The 10,386-nt window shown below is 43.1% G+C and overlaps 1 long non-coding RNA gene across 1 annotated transcript; it reads right to left on the bottom strand.

Annotated features, from left to right (window-relative positions):
- Positions 1-2,427: 2,427 nt before the first annotated feature.
- LOC112887522 lies at positions 2,428-4,321 on the bottom strand. The gene is made up of 2 exons (XR_003227573.1): positions 4,106-4,321; positions 2,428-2,804 (listed from the first exon to the last, which is right to left on the bottom strand). It is a non-coding gene; the product is annotated as an uncharacterized LOC112887522 (long non-coding RNA).
- Between the last annotated feature and the right edge of the window lie 6,065 nt (positions 4,322-10,386).

Raw genomic sequence — 10,386 nt, 5'->3', positions numbered from 1 at the left:
GAGGCTAACCGGACCGCTTGCGTAGAGCTTTATTGTAGTAGTGCGCGCCCCTGGAAATGGATTCTAGGGGCGAGTAATGGCGTCACCCACTCCTACAAATTGATTTCAGAGTTAATACAAAAGAATAATATACCTCATAGAGTCACAAGTGATTGTGTAGCGTGGTGGAGAGGAGGGTACGAGTGAGGCAGGCAAGTGGTTCGAATCCCAGTTTACGCAAGTGTGCAAATTTTATTAAAAAAATTTATACTTCGATAGTAGAGAGGCTTGTGCTGGTGGCCGGTTAGCTCGGATATTTTTTCTTTTTTCTTTTGCTGTTTTCAATTTTTTTAATTTTTTTCATTTTTTGGAAATTAATTTGTAAGAGCAGGTCATGCCAATGATCCGTCCCTGAAAATCGAATTTTAGGGACGGACGCGTTACCTGCTCCTGCAAATAGCTATTTCTAGCTGCGAGAAGCAGGGACGGGTACTGTACCCGCCCCTAGAAATACGTTTTTACCTACCCCTAAAAATTACTTTTGTAGTAGTAGTGTTTCTTTTGTGTATTTTGTAACAGAAACATTTAAACCAACACAGTTACCAAAATACAACTACAATTCATGTCATCACTTGTATATTCAACCCATTACAATTTGTAATTGAATAGTTATCATTCAACCATAATACATCCGAACATCTTACATATCAATTCGACTTAGCATGTAATTTGCATAAAATAACCACATGTTTGGCACCTAGTTATCTTTGGCACATATGTATTAGTCTGTCGTCATTGTCCCTGCGTTTGGCCTAGGATTTCTCTTGTTGGGCCAAGGTTTTGCTGTCTGAACCACGTTCGCTGGGATTTTTATGGCTGAATCTGCCAAATAGACGACATGTCGTCTTTTAATGTTGTTTCAGCTTATCCTGCAGAGCACCAACACTATTAGAAAGAGTTTCTTTAAGAAACACGTCAGGACAGACGCAAATGCTCCTATATATACCCTACGCATACTCATCCCAGGGGCGACGCCACATTCATGTTGCCTGGTGCCCATGCACCAGGGTAAAAAATTTTATTACCACTAGCTAGGCTTAAATTTACTATTTATTGCTGAAAATTTTTGTATGCTTCTTACGGTATGCACCATGGTAAAACTAGAGCTAGCTTCGCCCATACTCATCCCTATGAATACACACACAACCCTATCTTTATGAGCACCTCCGAGAAACTTAGCTGACAGATCTTACAGTCAAAACAGATGCCTCGCTGTCGACGGGCACATCACCACATAGCGCTAGTTAAATCTTAAACTAAATTTAGAAATATTCGAGCACTCGTGAACCCAGGTGCGTAGATTCTGCTACAAAGAACTTTACCAAGTGAGTTCCGCTCAGTTCGCTATGAAGGGCAGGCGCTGTTACTGTAACAATGCATATAACATGGTTTTACCACATCTATTCACTTGGGTTCAGGTGTTAAAAATTTGTGTTTAATGTGCATCAACAACAAGCTAATTAAGCAAGTCATCTGCATGTTTATATTTATTTGAGCCAAAGTAGATAATTAATCAAGAACCCTGGAGACCAGCAAAGGAGGACTCGGTTATCCCTTACTTGGACGTGGTGTAAAGCAAAAGACGCTTCCATCTGTGCCGTGCGTACCCTTGCAACATTGAGGTTCCTCTCTTTTGACGATGGAGGGTCGATGTCTTCGGGTTTTTTCTTTTCTTTTCTTTTTTTCCGAAACGATGTCTTTGGTACTTATTCGTTTTCTTTTCTTTCTGTCACCACTTTTGTCACAATTGAGATTACAGAGAGGAGCTATTATGCGATCAATTTAAACAGCATTACTTTTCTCATCTGTGATGTCAAAATTAAGCCACGTAGTAAGCATCGAGGACAATTGGGCCTCACAAATAAGTATTATATACATGGCACCAAAAGAGAAGAAGCTACCTTATTATCCTCCTAATTAAATAGTTCTTGTTGATTTGTTCCTTTAGTTATTTTCAGCATCCAACTGAGTATGTAAACTAACTACCTAATGATTCATCAGTAGTGCCTGGAATCTGATTCACACATTGTCAGTGTAAACATATAAAATAAATTATATGTAGCAATGTTGCCAGTGAAATGATTAGGGGCTGCCTTCTTAAACCCAGATGGGTCCTAAGGCATTATTGGAACGAGGTTGGCAGCAGATCGATGCACCGATAGGATTTGATTGGTGGTGGCGTCATGATTTGCTCTTCTGAACTGATCACCTAAATAGAACGGTAACCAAAAGCACCACTTTATATTTATCACAACATTTTGCCCAGTTTTTCAGACCCATTCACATATATATCTTTCACTAGTAAGTAGAAGTTTGAATTTTTTTAAACTACAGATGCTCACACATACGTACACACACTCACCCATATGAATATAAGGACAAATTCCATGAAAAATCCGACCTTAGTATTGTTGAATTTCATAAACGAAATGAGGCCACAAGTCTTCTTTGTTGACTCTCGGATCGGAAACATCTGAGTGGAAAAGCTATTTCAACCATGTACATATACATACTCGCATAGTCCATCACTCTCAGCATGTCCAAAACAAATACATAAAATCCTTGAAATGCTCATCACATTTCTCAAACCGGTAACTCATCAACAACCAGAATACACACGAAATGAATTACAGATGGACAGGAAATTAACTATGGCAATTGACGGTAGCATCTGAGCTGTCTTGATCATCGGTGAAGTGGACGCCGCCGCAGAACATCTTGATGCAGTAGAGCCTCGTGGGAACCACGCCCACCCTGAAGTGCACCTGCGCCATCACAACCACGGTGAGCCCCCTGATGATGTTCCATAGGTTGCCGGCGAAGCCCTCAATCGTGGAGTTGTCGATGAGGAGAGCCGACGCGTCGATGCTGATCAGGCTAGGGGACGGCAGGTAGCCACGCTGATTTGGCTCCTGCTGCTTCGCATTACTCATGACACGCAGGTCATGAAAATTACGTACATGCATCACATACACATAACGATCACACATGATCCTGCAAAACCAAGTTAGGCGCAACGTCGTCTAAACTTCGAATGCCCAAAACTCCATCTTCCAGGCTGATTTTGGGAAATCTAATTTCAGCAAAAACACCAAAAGGCTTGAATTTCATGTGTAAAATTTTCTGTAGATGAATTTTTATATAAAATTTGCCTCAATCCGAGTTCGTATGCAAAAGTTATGGCTGTTTTACCGAACAACATGTTTCTGCAACTCCCTCAACCTGATAGCAGATCCAATCTGCCACCCCACGCATCATATGCATCTGGTAATTCATCCTCGGTTTTGATTCGACCAATCTCCTTGATGTCTGCCTGCTTTGACTGGGTTTACGTGTATCACTTAACTCCGATGGCACATACTCGACCGGTAGGAGTATGTCGTTACATGACCATCGCAGCGAGGACACGAAACAGGAGTAGGGTTTTCATCTACATCCACGCATATCTCCATATGCACACATCCAAACCTATAACAAAGAAGCTACGGCTTTGATACCACTGAAGGGAGATAAATCCATAGAGCAGTAATTATTGTGTGTAGGCAAATGCACAATTTTTCTAAGAAACAAAGGTAGGATTAATCCGTCGCTATGTTAGTTGCGTATATGTGTCATGGTCTGCGGCCCATTGCTGCACCTGGTAGATATTTTAGGTACCCTATTGTCGTGTCGCTACTATTTAAGTAATATATTATGCTGTGTATCTAAATGGAGCTATGATATTTTATGGCTGTATTTATTGTGGTAGAAGGAGGGGCAAAGTTATTTATTAGGGAGGGTGGAGCGTAATTAGTCGGTAGCTTAATGTAGTTACGAAATGAGGAGACTTCGACTTTGAATCGTGAAATTTGGCAATTAATAGTCGTGATGGTATTTTTTTCTTAAGGAAGGAGTTATATTAAAATATGACGAGTTATTGTGGAGGTACCATGAGAAGCGCATTATTATGTTTTTAGGAAAATAGGATCCTGTATTGTGAAGGGATAGGAGGTGGGCTACGCTAGCGATAAATAAAAATTTCCACCGCATAAACTAGGAAAACTGTTGTTATAGATCACGAAATTACCACTGGACGCGCGGGTGCGGATCTTCTGTAGCGCGTCGGGGTAGTGCAGTAGGTCGCCAGCAGTGCAATTGCGAGACCTCCTCACGTGCGGCTCATCCTCGTGCAGCAGATGCAGCACCTCCAAGATATCCACACGTACAGGGAAGAAGTGTCGCACTCCAGACTGCTAGGTCCGCGAGGGCAACCATGGGCACGGGGGTGGGAACAGGCGGTTGCCAGCACGCATGGAGTTAGGGTGCCCCCTCCATGCACCCCCACCCCTTCTTTTATAGGCGCCCACTAATGGGCTTCCTAACCGAGGCACATTAGTGCGTCTAAGCCCAGTCTAATTTAGATCATATCCTTATTAGGCTTCCAGCTCGTTAAGTGTGTGACCCTTTGGACTCACGCATGAACAGACATGGCCCAAGTACTCCAACTCGACCAATAGTTTGCAGCGACCTCTACCAAAGATCATATCAGATGAGCCGTCACAATCTCATATACATGTTATTCCCTTTGCCTCACGATATTTGGTCTAGCTCCAAGCTGACCTCTCTTTCTCAATGTTGTGATCTGGAATCCTTGGTTAACACTTAACCCTAGCACGACCATGCATTTCTTTGATCCGATCACTCGAGGGGTCCAGATATATCTCTCTCAAGCAGAGAGGGGCAAATTCCATCTTGATTGACAATGTCACACAACATGCTTCTTGACAAACCCGAGAACCACCTTTATGACTACCCAGTTACAGAGTAGCGTTTGATGGCTCCTAAGTAGGTCGGTTCACATCTCGTGTACATGCGACAATCTTAGGTCTAAGGACACAGCGGACACATTGTGTAATGAGAAATCACTATTTCTTGAGTTGGGTCGGTCCAGCCTCATGTCATACATGCGCCCACATTATTAGTTTGACATCTCCATATTATATGACTTATGAAATATAGTCATCAACTAATACATGCGCTAGTCTAATATTCATATGTGTTCATACATAAACTCCGACTAGGAATAACTTCAGAATAACCATACAAGTAAAGAGTCTCACAAACAATTTACATAAGTGCGAATCAATAAAAGTTGCCTTTCATGGATATTCAATGAACACATAATCCATCATGAATACAACTAAATATGATCATCTCTATGATTACCTGTAGGGCATATTTCTAACATGTTGCTGTGCTACTTTAATTATACGAGTAGAGTCAGTATTAGAAATGACCTATTGCCATAGGCCTCGTACGTTTGTGGTCTCAGATTGTGATGTGCTAGTTGTATAAAATGTGCAGGTTACCTTTTCAAGAGTAACATGTCTTGAGGTGGAGCATGGATTGATTGTATGAGAAAATGAGGTTCGTTTTGCGAAACGGTGAACAAAAACGGGCTGCGGATTAGTTTCGTGAGCAAAAGAGGTTTATTTTGTAAACTGACGAAGAGAAGGGTCGGTCTGTGGGTTTATTTCATAAAAGAATTGAGGTTTCTTTCGTAAAATAACCGAAGGCGGACTACGGGTTAATTTGAGTAGAATCTAAGGAGGGTTTGGAAAAAGAACTGAGAGGGTCTCAGACTGTGGGTTGATTGATTTGAGCGAAGCGTGAGGGATATTGTGAAAAATTTACAAACTTTCATAGACTGCGGGTTGATTTCGAATAAATACAAGGGCCCTTTTACAAAAAACCTAGGATTCGCGCACCATCCGGCCTGCCGATCCGACGGTTAGAAAAGGTCTGCGACGTGGCCACGTTCCCCGGCTACTTTTGGTGTGTGAATGGTATTAAGAGATGTGCACTAGCTAGTTCATATATTCTGATTTGTTCCCCAGTGATTAATTCCTTACCACGCTGTGCACGAGAAGACTTCATATATAGGTGGTGCGTTGCACTTTTAAATACAATATTTCTTCATCATTTTTTGTACCTTTTAGTTAAATCACATAATTCCTTGTGCCATCCGAGAACTAAAGATAAAGCAGCTCTCGCACTGACTGGAAAAGAGTTTGGATAAGTTAGGGTTGCACACTATAGTGTTTAACAATATTCTTCAACACTTTTATAGCTTTAATTTAGTTCCTTTGCGTGTAGGAGGTAAAGATAAATCAGCTCTCGCAACGTGTTTCACGTGATCTGCCTAGCTAAAGCATCCCAACACATAAAATACATAAAGCAAAGTTGCCTAATGATGATGAGGGGCTGTGATAGTGTGCCTAGCTTGTCCACCAAAATGAGCCCAATATGGCGATTTGCTTTCCTTTCGACCAGTGATGTGGAGTCCGATCCATAACATCAACAAAGCGACATCAAAAGAGATTAGGGCAGGTTAGTATATTGCTGATGTCTAATAGATGACCTCATTCGTTGTCATGTAATCTTGAGATGATTTAATTAACAAACAACCATGCAATTAATGGATCTCGTCGTTTAAGTAGTCTAGTATATATACTAATTGTACAATCCTTTAATTTGTGCATAGAAAAAGAAAAGATTGTACATAGGTAGGTGCTATGCTGTGCCGTTGAACACAATGTTCTTTGTCACTTTTAGTATAGCTTTGATTTTCAGCATATAATTCCTTGCGTGTGATGACAGGTAAACATAAATCAGCTCTGACATTGGCTGGAGAAGATCCTGGGATAAGCACACTATACTGTTAAATAGTACAATATTATTCTTCATCACTTTGTAGCTTCAGTGTCAGCATCTAGTTCCTTGCGTTATAAGAGGTAAAGTTAAATCAGCTCTTGCAACGCGTGGTTTACATTATGTGGCTAAGCGCTCCCCATAAATGAAAATGCATATATAAAGCAAAGTTGCCTGTGTCAGTGTGCCTAGCTAGCTTGTCCAACAAAAATAAGCCCATCAGGACGATTTGCTTTCCCTTCGACCAGTGATTGGTAGAGTCGATTATAGCATCAACAAAAAGGGTCATCAAAAGGGCATACAGGACTACAGGAGGAGCCTAGAGAGCAAGGCAGAATCAGTTCCTCTTTGTACTTCGATGTTATCCGCTCCTACAAATACATATTTCTAGCTGCAAGAAACAGGGACGGGTACTGCATCCGCCCCTAGAAATACGTTTTTACCTACCTCTAAAAGTTACTTTTGCAGTAGTAGTGTTTGTTTTGTGTATTTTGTAACAGAAACATTTCAACCAACACAGTTACCAAAATACAACTACAATTCATGTCGTCACTTGTATATTCAACCGATTACAATTTGTAATTGAATAGTTATCATTCAACCATAATACATCCGAACGTCTTACATATCAATTCGACTTAGCATGTAATTTGCATAAAATAACCACATGTTTGGCACCCTAGTTATCTTTGGCACATGTGTTAGTCTATCGTCATTGTCCCTGCGTTTGGCCTAGGATTTCGCTTGTTGGGCCAAGGTTTTGCTGTCTGAACCACGTTCGCTGGGATTTTTAAGGCTGAATCTGCCAAGTAGACGACATGTCGTCTTTTAATGTTGTTTCAGCTTATCCTGCAGAGCACCAAAACTATTATAAAGAGTTTCTTTAAGAAACACAGGACAGATGCAAATGCTTCTATATACCCTACGCATGCCCATCCCAGGGGCGACGCCACATTCATGTTGCCTGGTGCCCATGCACGAGGGTAACAAAATTTATTAGCACTAGCTAGGCTTAAATTCACTATTTATTGCTGAAAATTTTTGTATGCTTCTTATGGTGTGCTCCATGGTAAAACTAGAGCTAGCTTCGCCCCTACTCATCCCTATGAATACACGCACAACCCTACCTTTATGAGCACCTCCGAGAGACTTAACTGACAGATCTTACAGTCATAACAGATGCCTCGCTGTCGACGGGCACATCACCACATAGCGCCAGTTAAATCTTAAACTAAATTTTGAAATATTCGAGCACTCGTGAACCCGGTGCGCAGATTCCGCTACAAGGAACTTTATCAAGTGAGTTCCGCTCAGTTCGCTACGAAGGGCAGGCGCTATTACTGCAACAATGCATATAACATGGTTTTACCACATCTATTCACTTGGGTTCAGGCGTTAAAAATTTGTGTTTAATGTGCATCAACAACAAGCTAATTAAGCAAGTCATCTGCATGTTTATTATATTTATTTGAGCCAAAGTGAAAATTAGCAGATAAGAACCCTGGAGACCAGCAAAGGAGGACTCGGTTATCCCTTACTTGGACCTGGTGTAAAGCAAAAGACACTTCCATCTTTTTAGGTGCAGCGCGTACCCTTGCAACATTGAGGTTCCTCTCTTTTGATGGAGGGTCGATGTCTTTGGGTTTTTTCTTTTCTTTTCTTTTTTCTGAAACGATGTCTTTGGTACTTATTCGTTTTCTTTTCTTTCTGCCACCACTCTTGTCACAGTTGAGATTAGAGAGAGGAGCTATTATGCGATCAATTTGCACCGCATTACTTTTCTCATCTGTGATGTCAAAATTAAGCCACGTAGTAAGCATCGAGGACAATTGGGCCTCACAAATAAGTATTATATACATGGCACCAAAAGAGAAGAAGTTACCTTATTATCCTCCTAATTAAATAGTTCTTGTTGATTTGTTCCTTTAGTTATTTTCAGCATCCAACTGAGTATGTAGAACTAACTACCTAATGATTCATCAGAAGTGCCTGGAATCTGGTTCACACATTGTCTGTGTAAACATATAAAATAAATTATATGTAGCAATGTTGCCAGTGAAATGATTAGGGGCTGCCTTCTTAAACCCAGATGGGTCCTAAGGCATTATTGGAACGAGGTTGGCAGCAGATCGATGCACCGATAGGATTTGATTGGTGGTGGCGTCATGATTTGCTCTTCTGAACTGATCACCTAAATAGAACGGTAACCAAAAGCACCACTTTATATTTATCACAACATTTTGCCCAGTTTTTCAGACCCATTCACATATATATCTTTCACTAGTAAGTAGAAGTTTGAATTTTTTTTAAACTACAGATGCTCACACATACGTACACGTACACACACTCACCCATATGAATATAAGGACAAATTCCATAAAAAATCCGACCCCTATGGGAAGGGCTCCGCCTCGTCTGACCCCGAGGGCACGAGCTCGACCTTGCTCGACCCTGAGTGTACGAACGCGGCCGCACCTGTCAGAGTCACGGGACCCTCAGGGTCCCGTAGGAGTGAAAGCTCACATCAAAGGTCAAGCCTTGGACACGAGAATAGTCGAGGGTATGCCTCGACGTGACCTCCGGAGGTGACAGGCCATCATGGCAAGTCCCCGTCGACCACCGCGCTAGGGGTTAAGCCGCAAAACGCGCCGGGGGCTCACGCCGCCCATCTTGTCGGAGCACACGTCACCCACCAGACACACCGGGGCCCCCCGCCGCCCATCCTGTTGAGGCCACGTCACATGTCGCTCCAGGGAGCGGTGCAGGGACACTCCCATCGGCATCTACAGGGCCAATGGAGCCCACGTAAAGGGAAGGAGACCAGCGGGACCCCCGGGACCCTCCTCTTTCTATTCCTTATCTCTCTCTTTCTCTCTCATGTATCCGACCCCTGCCCCTTGGCTTATAAAAGGGAACGGGAGGACCCCCGTAGGGGGGACTGAATCCTCAGACACTCACGCACTCACATAACACTTTTTCACCAGAGACTTGGGAGCTCGTTCCCTCTCTCGACCGTTTGTAACCCCTACTGCAAACCAGTGCAAGAACACGAGCTGCTCGAACTGGACGTAGGGACGTTCTGCCTGAACCAGTATAAACCCTTGTGCCTTCCTTGCACACCATCTGATCCAGACACGCAAGCACAAATTTACTAGTCAGCGGTCCGAAACACCGACAGTTAGCGCGCCAGGTAGGGGCCTTTTACGCGCCTCGTTGATTCCACCAGGCTGCGGATGGCCAACCACGCTGGAGGATGGGCCCTGGGCGCGCTCGTACGTTTCGGAGCCTGGACTTCATCGTCACTATGGAGGGAGAGATGGAGCAAGTTCATGCTTCCGTCCCACCCCTTCACACCATCGACCTCGACTCCATCATCGAGGCCCTTGAGGAGTTGAAGCTGTGGACACTGGAGGTCCGCGCCTCTGGAAGCAGCTGGCCCCTCAGTTCCGACCACAAAGGGTTGCAGTGCCAGCTCAGTACCTTTCTGGGTCCCCGATCGACCCAGGAGGACTTGCGCTGCGTCCTCTTCTCACTTGCCAACATCATGGCATAGCTCTCTAGAGGAGAACCGCTCTCCCCAGAAATCTCTATTGGGAACGTCCCAAAAAACATTTTCGTTTGGCTTCCGCAACGCTGCGGAGGCCATGCGCTACCTTG

This window comes from Panicum hallii, chromosome 3 (assembly GCF_002211085.1).
Source record: "Panicum hallii strain FIL2 chromosome 3, PHallii_v3.1, whole genome shotgun sequence".
NCBI classification, from domain to species: Eukaryota; Viridiplantae; Streptophyta; class Magnoliopsida; order Poales; family Poaceae; genus Panicum; species Panicum hallii.
Note: the sequence above shows the minus strand (reverse complement) of the source record. Positions and strands in the feature narration are given on the sequence as shown.